We start from the raw sequence: 16,127 nt of genomic DNA on the forward strand, positions 1-16,127 counted from the left end.
CGATTCTATTTGGACATCCAGAAAATCTTAGAAGGATCCAGCCTTTCTAGACGTGTTGTTTACAGTGTTGTTCACTAAATGTTTCAACATGCTGTTCACTAAATGTTTCAACATGCTGCAGCCAATACACCTGTGGATGGTCTGGTTAGTAAATTTAATTTTCACAAACCAGTAGATATAATTTTCACTTGTGATGCCTTCTTTGTCAAGTTTAACATCTTTAATTTGCACGCTTTTCAGTGTCCTGGGAGTGGCAAACCATTCTAAAACCTTTAAAACATTGTGTGCCCTATATTAAGACATTTTGGCTGTATCCGCCATTCTCTAATTGGCCGAAAACCCATCTTTCAAATGTCAATAGCGAACCGAAAGAATGGTCTAAGGAGCTCATATCAGCCGTCAGTCCCAGGTAATGTACGGTTGTAGCAGGGATTCTGCTCTTACACAGAACTGTGCATAGAGACTTGGAACCTCAGTGAATTAGGGTGTGCCAAAATTCACCTTAGTAGCCAAAATCCCCTACCAGACTAGCAATCCGTGTCTCATTGGTTCGTCCATAACCTCAATGATTAGACAACCCAGAACATGGAACTTAGAATATGTCGGGCAATGTGGAACACATGAACACTCTTTCATTATACTCTCTTACCAGTCCAGAACAGGGAGTAAAAGGAGACACGAGCAAGTTTGAAATATTTATTTATAATGCCGTGTTCTCATGCGCAGTATCTTAGCTAATACAAGCAAACTTATAAGCAACAAGATCATCAGCATAGTTACTATTCCATAAAATACAAAGGGAGAAAGCATATTACAATGCTAAATTGAAACGGGTTAGAATACACCTATACCTCACCCTCCCTAGCTAGTAGGTTATATTATATCTACAGAAGGTCTCTTGGGATTACAAGGGCGGCCCCATACCGCTGGTCCTAGCAGAAATGGATCACATCCGTTTCTGCCACAGCTCTCTACATGCGAATGTTCTCCAAGTGTGTGTGTGATCATGCCTACGCAGTGCATTATTAAACGCGTTAAAATCAGAGGTGGCCGCAGCTGCATATATATGTTATGTCTAGAACGTGCACTGATCAGTCCGAACAACCACCACTGTGTTGAAATAACCTTGAAGGCCTCGGCACTCACTGTTCAGACAAAGCTTACCAAGCAAGGCTGCAAAGCTTACCAAGCAAGGCTGCTGATATAGAAAAACATATTATTCTCGTGTGAAGCAAAACACTCTGCTAAACTCTTAAACATTTATAATAATGTGTGCCGTGTACAAAGGCAGCAGAAAGGAAAAATGGCGTTTAAACTTCTAATAAGCTCATACCAACTTAACACGGTGTAAATGCAAGGCTCGTCCCCATGACACTGTATAGTCTCGTATAGGAGCTTTTGATTGGCACTTCTGACCTGGACCTGAGCATGTTTCAGTTAAGAAGTCATTGAACGCTTGTCAATGCACAATTTAATGTGGTTTTTACATAGGAGTTCCAAAGTAAGTCTAATCTCCATCTCGCATAGTGTTCCCAGGTCCTGCACTTTAGATAACCGATTTCTCCTTGCCATTCATGCCTGTCTAGTATCATGTCTGTTCAGTCTCCTATTTATTCGAGAATTTGCTATTTTACATGATGTGGTAATTGCACATGTGCTTCTGAGTTCATGCTACAATTTATGGATCATCTGGGGGGGGAGTGAAACCTTTCTTTCCTTACGTCTTAACTATCCAGTTTATCCCCCATGTCTGTGTCATTAGAATCGATGTCCACATTGTGCGAGGTGGGTTTTTTTGTTTTGTTTTTTGCCTTTTCCATGTCCCTCCCTGAACCCCCCCCAAATCTCCTACCAGACTAGCAATCAGTGTCTCATTGGTTCTTCCATAACCTCAATGATTAGACAACCCAGAACATGGAACTTAGAATATGTCGGGCAATGTGGAACACATGAACACTTTCATTATACTCTCTTACCAGTCCAGAACAGGGAGTAAAAGGAGACATGAGCAAGTTTGAAATATTTATTTATAATGCCGTGTTCTCATGCGCAGTATCTTAGCTAATACAAGCAAACTTATAAGCAACAAGATCATCAGCATAGTTACTATTCCATAAAATACAAAGGGAGAAAGCATATTACAATGCTAAATTGAAACGGGTTAGAATACACCTATACCTCACCCTCCTAGCTAGTAGGTTATATTATATCTACAGAAGGTCTCTTGGGATTACAAGGGCGGCCCCATACCGCTGGTCCTAGCAGAAATGGATCACATCCGTTTCTGCCACAGCTCTCTACATGCGAATGTTCTCCAAGTGTGTGTGTGATCATGCCTACGCAGTGCATTATTAAACGCGTTAAAATCAGAGGTGGCCGCAGCTGCATATATATGTTATGTCTAGAACGTGCACTGATCAGTCCGAACAACCACCACTGTGTTGAAATAACCTTGAAGGCCTCGGCACTCACTGTTCAGACAAAGCTTACCAAGCAAGGCTGCAAAGCTTACCAAGCAAGGCTGCTGATATAGAAAAACATATTATTCTCGTGTGAAGCAAAACACTCTGCTAAACTCTTAAACATTTATAATAATGTGTGCCGTGTACAAAGGCAGCAGAAAGGAAAAATGGCGTTTAAACTTCTAATGAGCTCATACCAACTTAACACGGTGTAAATGCAAGGCTCGTCCCCATGACACTGTATAGTCTCGTATAGGAGCTTTTGATTGGCACTTCTGACCTGGACCTGAGCATGTTTCAGTTAAGAAGTCATTGAACGCTTGTCGATGCACAATTTAATGTGGTTTTTACATAGGAGTTCCAAAGTAAGTCTAATCTCCATCTCGCATAGTGTTCCCAGGTCCTGCACTTTAGATAACCGATTTCTCCTTGCCATTCATGCCTGTCTAGTATCATGCCTGTTCAGTCTCCTATTTATTCGAGAATTTGCTATTTTACATGATGTGGTAATTGCACATGTGCTTCTGAGTTCATGCTACAATTTATGGATCATCTGGGGGGGGAGTGAAACCTTTCTTTCCTTACGTCTTAACTATCCAGTTTATCCCCCATGTCTGTGTCATTAGAATCGATGTCCACATTGTGCGAGGTGGGTTTTTTTTGTTTTGTTTTTTGCCTTTTCCATGTCCCTCCCTGAACCCCCCCCCCACCCAGGGCCATGCTTTGGTGCAGAAACTGATTGCTCCAATCTATTTAGCTTGCAAACCGTATTTTAGAAGCCTTTCAAAGAATCTAAACCGTCACTGCTGCATTGCTCACTGCCACATGGTTGCATGTGCAGCAAAAAAGGAGAAATCGAGCTGTGGATTGCCTTCAGTCAGTGACTGAATCCCGTTTTCCTCTTGGCAGAGCTTAGTCCTTACGGTTGCAGACCTCAATAACGTTGATTTCAGCTCTTCTCTGTATCGATTCGCTACTGTGTGTGATTGGAATACTAACACTATTGATTATGCTTAACATATTCGCAAAGATGCATCTGTGTACATGCTAGACACGACCTCAAATGTTATGGGCAGTAACAGAATACAAAATTCACAGGGCAGGGGGAACCAGGTGAATTTTGGTATAGGCACAGACTGAGTCATTGTGTGCGCGTTAACATTACCTTATTTTGAGATTTAATTAACCCAAGATATGCAATGTAGGAGAGATTTGATGTACATCATTGTGTGTTGATATGGCCTCGAGGATCCATCTGGGTGGGGTTGGGGTGGTTTTGTCTCTCTCAATTGGTCTGATCTGCAGAGTGAACGAATGTATAGTGCAAATAAAGACATGCCTCTGTGACAATCTTCTGAACATGCCAGCCTCAACACCAGTCCCTTGATTTAAATTACAGTGTGTCATGACCTTATGTAAAATTACACATCTTACCTGCATCGTGAAAGGTGTGTTTCCACCAGGTAAATGTAGTAGGAAGTCAAGTGAGGACATTCCCCCTCCTGTACTCATCCACTTGCTGATAGAGTATCCTTTCCTAAAGTGTAATAACTATCTAATATAACTACTTTCCCATTGCACCCTCGACCGACGTTTCCTCATTGCTTATAGGGCAGTCAAATAAACTGGTGTGCATCAGTTTATACCACAAAAATTAACGAGCATGATCCAACCCAGTTGGTCTGGCATTGGCTGGCAGCTTCATCACTGTGTCAATGCTTGTTTTGTTCTGGCGTGCTTTATGATGTAAACCATAGTTTTGTATTTTTTTTTTATGGTCCTCCATCTCGGCTATTGACGCCACCTTTCCAGTGTTCCACCCTTTTATCCAAACCAGGAAGCCAGGGTTAGACATACTTACAAAGACTTATCCTCTCCCAGAATCCAACCTGTTCACTGCTGGGTTTTGAAGCCACAAACTGGTGTAATCATTGGACAAATGAACTAATATCGCCTGATAGATCATGTGTGCACAGCAGGTATTCTCAACCTAGGTTGTTCCGACCTCTCCAGTGCACAAGAGGTTGCCAAATTCTATGTATACATTGCAGAATTTAGCCACTTAGTACCAATAACTGGTGCCACGGATATCCACTTTCTACATATTTCCCTGCGGTCCAGCAGTATCAAATAAAATAGCAGCTTACTTTTATCGTTACTTCAGCTCCCCAAATCGTCCATGCTGCCAGAGATGATTAAACTGAGGCTTACTTAATGTCTCTTTGCAAAATGTTTGTCCTTATCTTACTCACATCTTCCTGTTCACCCATATTCATTTGGATACCGTCTGTCTTCTCAAGACCACATTTCATACATTTAGCAGAATTCTTTTTTCCCAGTTTTGAGATCCGGTGCAGCATCGAGAACAAATGAGTTCTTAAAATGGCGTTTGTAACCGTTTTTGTCTAAAACAATAACCTTTGGGAGGTCTACTATTGAGTCTACGGCTGGTGATTTAGAAGAATCTAGGAAGATACCAGGGAAAGAGCTGGCACAGTTACCTGAAGGTGATGGGTGCAGGCTTCTGTCTCAGTACGGATGAAATGGCAAGTTTGGAGGGTGTAATGTTAGCTTGCTCCAATAAGTCTTGGAGGACAGCAGGGAGTCAGGGCAATTAAAAATGGTTGTGAAGGGTGATCAGTCTCTGCTGAAGAACCCCAGCCACCAGACTGTGAACCTGCTAAGGTTGATGTTCAAGCCCAGCCTTCCCCGCCCAGTTGGAATGCCTACCCCTATAGCAACCTCTCCTGCATTCACAGTTGAATCCATGTTGTCCTTGTCTGCTGAAATAAAAAAAATAGACTTGTGATCCCTGAAAAAATCAAAGAAATTCAAGGGACATGTAGGAGTCTAGAGAAAAAAAATTTAGACTCCGACGTTAAGGACTCAGGCCCTTGAGGAGACCGCAAAGGAAGACTCTTGTTCACAATAAGTAGGAGATTCAATTTTTGAAATGTGAAGAATGAGAGCTTCTGGAGAGGATAGAAATATTAGAGAAGAGCTGTAGAAGGAATAACTTTAAAATAAGTTTTGGGGAGGTCAGCGGAATGGAAGCGTTTAAAATCCTTCATTGTTACATTTATAAAGTCAGGAGTGCATAAGGAACACCACGAGGTAGACCTAGCCACGGAAATTCAAAACGTCTACCTGGTTCCATTCAAGAAGAACCCCAATAAAAGTAAACCACGGAAGATCCTAGTAAATTTCCAATCCTCTGTAAAAGGGCAGATTTTATTAAAAATCTTGGAGTCTGAAAACCTTGAAGGAAAATGAGCTTTCTTTTGACATTAGGTCTGACATTTTTCAGGCTACTATGGGTGCTGGGGGAAGGGGCTAGATGACTTTGAAAAGTTACGTGCAACTGCCAAATTAAGATTTCCTGGGAGCCGCCAAAATTATTAGTCTCTTAGCTGCGCTCCATTTCCTTTTGTATGACTTCCACTAATGCTGTGCCTTTCTTACCAGCAAATTCACCGCTTAGCCAGTTGGCTGGTATTTGCTTGCGGTATTTCTGCAGTGGCGGACGTCACCCTGCTGTCGTCTCCCTCATGTTCAATGTTCAGGGAGGGGAGGGTGGGTGAGACAGGAGAGGGCGGTCGTGTAGGGCTCTTGGGATGGGTTCTTTTCTGTTACCAGTTGCATTCTCTTATACTTTTTTTAGTGCCCTTTTGTTTACTTTCCGATACTCTGTGTGACAATCCAGCACTGCTCATTGGTCTTATTTTCTTCTTGGCGAGTAGCTGCTTTATCCGTCAGTCAGAGAAGTTTCAGGGTTTCATGGCCCTGCCTTCTCTGTATATGCCTAATATCTCAGATAGTACATGCCTTCCATTGGTCCGTTATCAGAGACAAGCTTGTTGCCAGAGACCACCAGCTGCTCCTCATGTCAATCGCCCTATCCACACAGCACAACCACGTACATACCTCCACAACATGAATAATGACCACACCAATGTTAATTTGAAATTAGTCTTTATACGTTAAAAGTCTTAACCACCCAGTAAGGCATAAGAAAATCGAAAATTACGTTTATACACTCAAAGCAGACCTGATCCTATACAGCAAACAAAAGTTACCCGTAAGAAAATCACATAATTAGGGAAAAACTGGCTTGATGACATTCTCTGCTCCCCTGACATCAATAAAAAGGGAGGAATAGTTACGCTGCTTACTAAAAAATCAGGCCGATCTAGAGTCTCCCATTACAGATGAAAAAGGAAGATGGATCCTGTCAAAATTCTCCAAAAACATCTGCCATTTCCACGTCCTCAATGTGTACGGCCCAAACGCTGACAACCCAGAGTTTTGGGAGTCCCTATCACTTCCTCTAAAACAAATTCCGCTTAACCTCCCCATGGACCTGCCATCAACAGGCAATCCAGATCTCAGCCCTCTCGATCACACAAATCGCTTCCAAAATTCTGCTCCATGTTCAACCTCCTTGACTCCTGGAGACTAACACATCCCGATACCAGGCACTATAACTTTTTCTCCAGCCCTCACAATTCCTACTCCCGGATTGACTGGCTACCTGCTGATCTCTAAGGCTCACATACCTCTAGTAGACCAGTCAGACATCCTATCAAGACTAGTCTCGGATCATTCTGCTGTTACCTATCTCTCACAGGCACTAACACAAGAACCCCTAGTAAACTTTGGAGATTCAGTGATGATTCTATTAGAGCCACTGCCTCTTGAGATGCTGTTGAAAAGACGATCAAGAACTATGTGAAAGAAAATATGGTCTCAGATACAGCCCCTACTATTCAAAGGGATGCCCTCAAAGCTACTGTTAAGAGTACCTTAATTGAAATATAAATTAAATTAAACCAATCCCATAAAAAAGACCATCTAAATTTAGGAGATATTAAATCTCTAGAGGCTACTCACATTTCCTTCCCTGATGCCCAAACCTCGCCACTCTCGCCAATACAAAATATGAATACAATAGAATCCTGAGTGAGAGGGCTGGGGTCTGGATCAATAAATCTAAATCTCTAAAACTAAGTGAGGCAAACAACGCTGGCAAAATTCTGTCCTTATACTTGACACATAAGTAGAACCATTGGGGTGTTAACTATCTTAAAGATAATCTGAATGTTCCCCATACTGAACCTGAAAACATCCTTGACATCCTCAGAGGTTTACTCATCCCTAATCAAAGAAGAGGCTAATCCTCCATTGGAGGACTATAAGGCTTACCTAAATGAAACAATACTACCTGCCATCACTGATCAAGATAAGCTGACTCTTTGCTCACCATTAACGATGGAGAAGGTTGATGTAGCTATCAAATTCCATTAACCTAATAAGACCCCGGGCCCAGGTGGCTTCACAGCTAACCATTATAACACATTTGCCTCTGTCCTGAGTCTCACATTACTGGCCTTATTCCGTCACCTCTCAGATTCAGGCACCATCACAGGCATAGCCAGCGAGGCCACAATAGTGGTTATTCTAAAAGAGGAGAAGGACCCAACCTTGGTGAAGAATTACAGTTCAGTTTCAATAATTAATCTAGGTGCAAAAATCACTGCCAAAATCCTGCTAAAGGCTCAAACCATTATTGCCATCTTTAATCGATCATACACGGGTAGGGTTCATGAGTGATGGAGTATCTAATGACAGCACCTGCCTCCAATGTCAAACCATTGAGCGAGCCAAATTAGAGCTATCTGAAACAGTTGCGGTTACCTTAGATGCTGAAAAAGCACTTGATAGGGTATCTTGAACGTTCTCTGGGAAACCCTACGGAAGTATAACCCAGGCGAGGGCTTCACCAAGATGTCCATGGCCCTATACAGTGGTCCCTCTGCCAAGGTAAGATCAGGCGGACTCTTATCCCCATCCTTTAATTTGGAGAGAGGCATTAAGCAAGATTGCCCCTTGTCGGTGTCCCTTTTTATCCTGACCTAGATCCCTCCCTACCCCATAAGATTCGAACTAACCCCTCCATAGCTGGTGTCTCCTTTATCAAAACAGTGTAGGTGGCTGCATATGCGGACGACATTCTGATTATGATCGAAGACACTCCCCCAGTCAATCCCCTCTTTGCTGGAGACAATAGAGGACTACGCCCATGTTTCTGGCTGTAAACTCAATAAGGACAAGTCCTACATCATGTGTCTGAACAACCTCACCACTAGCAACCTTTTCACATCCTCAGGCCTGTACTGGCAGCCTCACTAAATAAAGAACCTGGGCCTAGAAGTTAACTCTAACCTATAGAGTTGCTCCACCATAACGATAACCTAACAGTAAAGAAAATTGAGACCCTGCTAGATTGGATTCGAACAAAGTTCTTCACCTGGTGGGGTTGCATCAAGACCATCGAGATGATGGCCTCCCCAATAGTTAATTACCTCATCAGTATGTTGCCCTTAGTATTATCCGGCTAATTCCATCATAAACTAGACCAGCTCCTGACGAAGTTTTTTGGGCAAAATATACGCGCTAGAATCTCCATCAAAAAGCCACTCTTGCCCGTTCAGCTAGGAGGATGTAATCTGGCAGTATGACTAAACTGCTTTCTTAGCCATACATGGCTCCGTTTGGGTCTCCCATTCCACAAACTATACCCCAACATGGCTACTAATTTAAAGTGATTCTGGGGGACCTCCACCCCATCTCACTGCTAACTCGAAAAGAGCCCTACTGAGGATTGATTGACTTCTAGAGACTCCTTTTGCCCATTCTAACATTGTCACTGGCACGACGCTAAAATTAGAATACATGGGTAAACCATATTTTGGGCCTCCTGGGCATCGAAAGGTATCCATTTCCTAATGCAATTGGGCTCCCACAAGCACCTCTCTTCAGAGAACTTCAAGGACAATATAGCCTGCTTGACAGACTTTGTAACCCAGAAGGTCTCCCCTTCGCACTCTCAAATGTATTTCTGGCTCCTGCATAGGACATTCTGGACCCTGTGCGACTTCATAAAAAACTCAACATGCTGGAACTGTAATGAAGCCATTGGTGACCTCCGCCACTTACTCTTTTATTGAAGCGCAATCTCTCCCTGCTGGGGTTGCATTGTATCCGTACTATGTTTGGGTTCCAACTAAGAAAGGACTTTCTCTCCCTAATTCAGGTATTCTTAGACCCTCAACTCTTATTCGGAATGGCTCTACCAAACCCCATGGCTCTACCAAACCCCAATAAGTACCCTAATAGGCCATAAACCGACTTCTTAGCCAGATCTTTTCTGTGCGTAAACGTAGTCAGATTATCGCCTCCCCAAACCACGTGTGCTAAAAGTATGTGTGCTGATCTAGTATGTAAGATATGCTTGAGTTTAACTTACTCTGCTGTATATATACTTGCTACTTGTATTTCACTTGGTATATTACTATGCCTTTATTGCAGGCTTGACATGCCTGCTGTTGTAACTCGCGTCTAACTTTATTGCAGGCTTGACATGCCTGCTGTTGTAACTCGCGTCTAACTGAATGTAACGTGATATATTTGTCGGAACAATGTACTCTGCAGAATATATACTTGCTCATGGTATTTCATGATATATGTTACTGCACCTATACTGTAGGTTTGCCATGCCAGCTGCTGTAACCCTTTTGTGACCCCATTTCTTTTTAAGTTTTACTTTGCACTAGACCTTGCTTTTTTAGGTCTTGCCTATCCCATTCCGCAAGGAATGTATAGGGGAGAATTATAGGGTTGGATCAGGAAAGCTAAACCAGGGTTTCGACGAGTGCATGTGTCCATGCACGCGCTTTCATCCGCCTGCCTCGCATCATTGCCACCAGCAGCTTCACTTCGATCCGCTCCGCCCCCTGCTGCACGTGCTTTCCGTCCCCCTGCCTCGCGCGTCCACATCAAAGCCATCTGTTGCTTCCCCAGCGTGCTCGGCCTCACTTCTCCACTTCTCCTCCCCCCTCCTAATTACATCCCTGCTGTTCACACTTCTTCACGGCCGCGAGGCCGTGCTTCAAAGGGATCTGCTCCCCCGCCCCTGTATGCGTGTCTCGGCAAGGCTGTCGGGGAATTAATGCACGTAAATGCCAGACTCAGATTGAAGAAAGACCTGCTCGAAAGAGCCTAAGAAATTGTGTCTGTTCATTGGGTTGCTGAGATCTGGACAGCCAACTGGTTCCCTCAGAATGCATTTAATAACTGTTAGTATGAGACCGCTCTGTCCTCGCTCTCAGAACCCTTTAATCATTCAGATTGCTGGAGAAGGCGCCACTGAAAAGGAACAGACAGTGAGGGGGGCGATGGCTCTGGCAATTTCATTTGTTCATAATATCCCTTTCCAGTAAGGCCAGTAACTACTATTATAGACTCGGTTTGCATTGAATAACGCGGACTGATAACCTGCTCAATGTTTGAAGTCCTCACTTGAAACTCATAGAATTCTTCAATCCACTGCTTCTTGAGAATAGTTGATAGACCTCTGACGTCACAGGTATGACGTGTCACTTCAGGTACGAGCAGCCTTCTTCTTGTGTTGCTTCACCAGAGTGAACTGTAACCTACAATCTTGTGTCGTGGAGTTTGGGCCTAACTGGTGGACAGAACAGTGGCACCATCTGCCGGATGATGTGAGGGCAGTACTGTTATCTGCCTCCTGAAAAAGACCCGGGGCGGGGAAGGGGGTCGTTCCTCCCTCTCCTCTGAAAGTTGGGTAGGCCTGCGGCCTTCCACCAATCACCGGTTTTCTCCCATGAACCGTGCCCTCAAGCAGCTGTTCACTGCAGGAGACACCTTTCATCTACCCGGAAGTGGGGGCGGGGAGGGCATTGTTCCTTTAATGCGAGCGCATCAGCTGCTGTTCCCTTGGGCCACTTGCCACATCGCCTTGGCTGGCAGCCAGTGTAACTATATACAGCGCCCTGGCAAACCGTTTCTGTGAGGCCTCTCAGTGTATTTGACCCTCCAGGCAGCATTGACTTTATCCATGAGAGAGTTAAAGGAGGAGGCAGTGTCACTTACAAAACTTTTGTTGTCTAAGGATGGCGCTGCATAGCACTTATGTTTTGATCTTTGTATTCAGACGTCAGAGAGGTGTGTGTGTGTGTGTGTGTCTTTAATGGAATGCTAAGACCAGTGGTCGGGATCGTAGGGGCACGACTTGCCCACACCTTTTTAATTTAAGGAAAACAGTTCCCCTACTTTCTGTGAAAAAAGATAACCCTCCCAGGAGGTTAATTCCACGAGCTGAATTGCTTCTCCTGTGAAACCAAAGGTGAGCAGACCTCTAAACAAGCCTTCTTGCCAGGGTGGCTGCTTACCTGAAAGAAAAATGTGCCCAATGGGTCAATCTGCAAATGTTTAGGGGGCTTGGAAGCTGGTATTGGCTTTGATTAGTGGAGTCACTTGACACATCCTGATGAAGCATATGTATTCTTTGTGAGTGTTGGAAAGCAGTTGCCAGCTGAGCTGGGAAGTGTGTGCTTTTTAAAGGGGTTTACGGCCTGTGTTACGCCCCTAACTATTCTCCAGTGCTCCAACTAGGATTCAATTCCTGGCTCTCAGGTCACAGACGCAGACTCCTGCAGCGCATGAACTAATTGAAGTTTCATAAAGTCCGATAGTGCAGTTTCCACAGATTAACTTAACATGCATTTATTTATTTTAGATTTAAGCTGTTACTTTATATGTATATACCTGAAGGTGAAAGACTGAAAAAAGTTAGAGCTTGTTTTTTAGCTCTCTTTGACCCTGCCCCAAGCTTACTCGCCCGGGGCCCCCCTAGTGCACAGCATCACAGTTCCCTTACTTTTTTAAATGCACTTGAACTGCTGTGTAAGACACACTTTAGTGCTCTGACTAAACCCAGATACGCTTGCATTCACAAATGCATTACATTTTCACAGGCAATTGGACCTACTGAATATCAGGTAAATACACTTGAATATTTCGTTGCCACAGTACTCCGCACTACCCCAGCATCACTCAGCACCACCCCAGCATCACTCAGCACCACCCCAGCATCACTCGGCACCACCCCAGCATCACTCAGCACCACCCCAGCATCACTCAGCACCACCCCAGCATCACTCAGCACCACCCCAGCATCACTCAGCACCACCCCAGCATCACTCAGCACCACCCCAGCATCACTCAGCACCACCCCAGCATCACTCAGCACCACCCCAGCATCACTCAGCACCACCCCAGCATCACTCAGCACCACCCCAGCACCACTCAGCACCACCCCAGCATCACTCAGCACCACCCCAGCATCACTCAGCACCACCCCAGCATCACTCAGCACCACCCCAGCATCACTCAGCACCACCCCAGCATCACTCAGCACCACCCCAGCATCACTCAGCACCACCCCAGCATCACTCAGCACCACCCCAGCACCACCCAGCACCACCCCAGCATCACTCAGCACCACCCCAGCATCACTCAGCACCACCCCAGCATCACTCAGCACCACCCCAGCATCACTCAGCACCACCCCAGCATCACTCCAGCACCACCCCAGCATCACTCCAGCACCACCCCAGCATCACTCCAGCATCACTCCAGCACCACCCCAGCATCACTCCAGCACCACCCCAGCATCACTCCAGCATCACTCAGCACCACCCCAGCATCACCCCAGCATCACCCCAGCACCACCCCAGCATCACTCCAGCATCACTCCAGCATCACTCAGCACCACCCCAGCATCACTCAGCACCACCCCAGCATCACTCAGCACCACCCCAGCATCACTCAGCACCACCCCAGCATCACTCAGCACCACCCCAGCATCACTCAGCACCACCCCAGCATCACTCAGCACCACCCCAGCATCACTCAGCACCACCCCAGCATCACTCAGCACCACCCCAGCATCACTCAGCACCACCCCAGCATCACTCAGCACCACCCCAGCATCACTCAGCACCACCCCAGCATCACTCAGCACCACCCCAGCATCACTCCAGCACCACCCCAGCACCACCCCAGCATCACTCAGCACCACCTCAGCTAAAAGGAAAACACTTCCACGCAGACACAAAAATGGGAATGCAGTGCGAGAAGAGATAGACAAGCAGAGAATCTGACGTGCAAAAAGAGGGAAAAGTGTCCTGTCATTGAATCGTAGAAATTGGCACATGGAGAAATTGACAGAGCCGAATGTGCACAGCAAAAATCACTAAAAGGTCATGTGCTCCGTTTGGCGATTGCAACATCCTGTGAAACAAGTTTGCTTGTAACAGCTGCTGTATCTAAGCCACCCGACGCCCCATTCTTCTTGGAAGGAGACAAGTGTGTACTGGGAGTGCCTTACCAGTAGCAAGCGGGAGGCACCTTACCAGTAGCATTCAGGAGGCAGGGCTGCTAAAGCGTGGCATCCATCGCATTATGCAGCACACACGGTGAGCAGCACCCTCCTACCTGTGCCAGAAGCCAGGGCTACTCGCTGCTGCTTGAGAAGAAAGGGGGGTTGCATAATAAATACGAGGTTTAGGGGGGTTTAGATAAAGCCAAGGCTTTGGTTGTGTGTGTGGGGGGTTGGGTTCTGAGCCCCCCACCTGTTTTTTTTGGGGGGGGGGGGCCTCGAAAGGGGGCTCTAGGGGCTCTATTTTTGGTCCTCAAAGGTAGGGTGAGCAGACCCCGGTTTTTATTTGGTGTTACTAGTGTGGGTAACATGTCTTGATAGTGAAATACTGCCAATTTCGTTTTTCACTATTGAAAGGCTATCTTGCCCGTAGGATAACATGGGGAATGCTGTGTAACTTGTTTATCTGCATATCTTCTCATAACGGCAAGATAGACATATGGAATGTGGTATTCCTGAACTCAGAATTTAATAAAACATCCTTTAGTGAAGATGGTTTTTAAATTCTAAGTTTGGAAATGGCACTTTTGGAAAGTGGCTATTTTTCCTGTTCAATCTTTCTGTGTTCCTCTGCCTGGTTGTGTATTGGCTGTCTGGTTTGTGAGTGACAGGGGCTGGGGGCGGATCCAGGAGGCTGGCTGAGTCAGCACAATGCTGAATAGACCCATCTGCATGTACTCTACATGCAGATGGGTGCGCTCTGCCAGTGCACCTCTTCTTCATTTGTGAGTGTGGGCCATGGCCATCAGGCACACCGCAGGAGGTGGAGCCAGCATTGTGACAGGCAGGCGCAGGCCTATTGAGACCCAGGTGCTACTCCTCCCACCACTCTGGTAAAGTGTTTGGTATTTTATGGCTTATACTTAATAAATATACCTTTTTGCCTATTTTATTATCCTTTGCTGGATACAACTTCATGATTTTCTTAAGCACACAATGCTAGTTATCTTGATTTAGACCATGCCCCTACTCTGATAGGCCACACCCCTTTAAGAAATTTGCCACGCCCCTTTTAGAGCACCACTGGTTCTTTTCCCCACTTAAAGCCCTCGATAAAGCTGCCTCTGACCACAGAGCAGTTCCAGGGCTGAAGCGAGGGCAGGTCGGCCACCCCCCGTGAGCAGACCTGGCCTGCCTGTTGCCTCCTTGCTGCTATGAGGGTGAGGATGTAGAGAAGGAGAAACTGGAAATATGGAAAGCGTCGGTAGACGAAATGAGCACAGGGAGTATCAACAGCAGGCTGCGCAAATGATTCATAAGGGGAAGATGGGACTGGGGGAGAGGCCTGTCTAGCTAGTAAACTGGAGCAGAGTGAGCCTGCCGGAGGAAGTAAGGCTGGGACAGCGTGCTGACAGGAGGAGCCCGTGAGACCTCCAGCAGCTCACTGTGGAGATAGATCAGCATGGATGTTGGCGCGTCTCCTATTGTATTTCCAATGTAAAAATTAATTTAATAAACAAAAGAAACACTACGTGCCCAGAAACGTGTGAGGAGGAGGGACAAGGGAAGCTGTGAACACTGACAACGGGAGGGGTGGAGAAAAGGCAACACGAACAGCGGGTAGCGCGAGCACTCTGAGAGTGGAGCAGATCTTCGATATGCTTAAGAGGAACGAGAGCAGCTGCGGGCAAGCAAGAAATGGCGCAGGACCATTCAATGCAAAAAAAAGTGTGCCAAACAATAAAGAAATCCTAGAGTAAGGGCACTTGTAACCGAAGTAGTCACCACAAAAGTGAAAACACTCCCAAAAGCAGCTTTTCACCAATAAAAGGCAAGCAATTTCGAAAGTCACTCGAAGCAACAAATGGAAAGTGGTGGGGGTGAGTGTTTGATTTGGTCAAATGCTCCGTCCATCATCCCCTTTGGTATCGCTTTGCTCGCCCTAAGTTGGCAGGGTATGCCCAGACGTGCGGTCCCTTGCTTACTTTGCCACTGGATTCAAGCTAGCCTGTCTGATGACTGCTAATTAGCCAGAAACCGGTCCCAGGATGCTTGTTTCCGGTCCAGGGAAGACATGGCTTGGCAGTTCATGCTGGACTGGTCCCATGAGGCACAGGGTCAGACTGATTTGCATATGGCCATGTCTGAACTGGGGTGGTGGAGTGAGCTAAAGAATGATGATGGATTAAACCCAGATTAGTTGACTGGGGTTGAGTGTTTGATTTGCTTAAACTCTCCGTCCATCATCCCCTTTGGTATCGCTTTGTTCACCCTAAGAGGGATTTACTGCATGCCTCGTAGCGCATTCGCGATGCCTCTAGTCTCAACCTAAAAACTATGTATATTTATACAGTCCAGGTTAAGAAATTATCATGAGTTAATACAAAATGATTGAAAGCGGCACACACACCCCTGTATATAGC

At 45.6% G+C, this 16,127-nt stretch overlaps 1 protein-coding gene across 7 annotated transcripts in view; it reads left to right on the forward strand.

The window, feature by feature from the left end:
• Positions 1 to 16,127, forward strand: part of ZNF219 (zinc finger protein 219) — a 425,855-nt gene that overhangs the window by 257,614 nt on the left and 152,114 nt on the right. The gene's annotated exons all lie outside the window — the stretch shown is intronic.

The sequence above is a fragment of the Lissotriton vulgaris genome, chromosome 5 (assembly GCF_964263255.1).
Source record: "Lissotriton vulgaris chromosome 5, aLisVul1.2, whole genome shotgun sequence".
Taxonomy (NCBI): Eukaryota; Metazoa; Chordata; class Amphibia; order Caudata; family Salamandridae; genus Lissotriton; species Lissotriton vulgaris.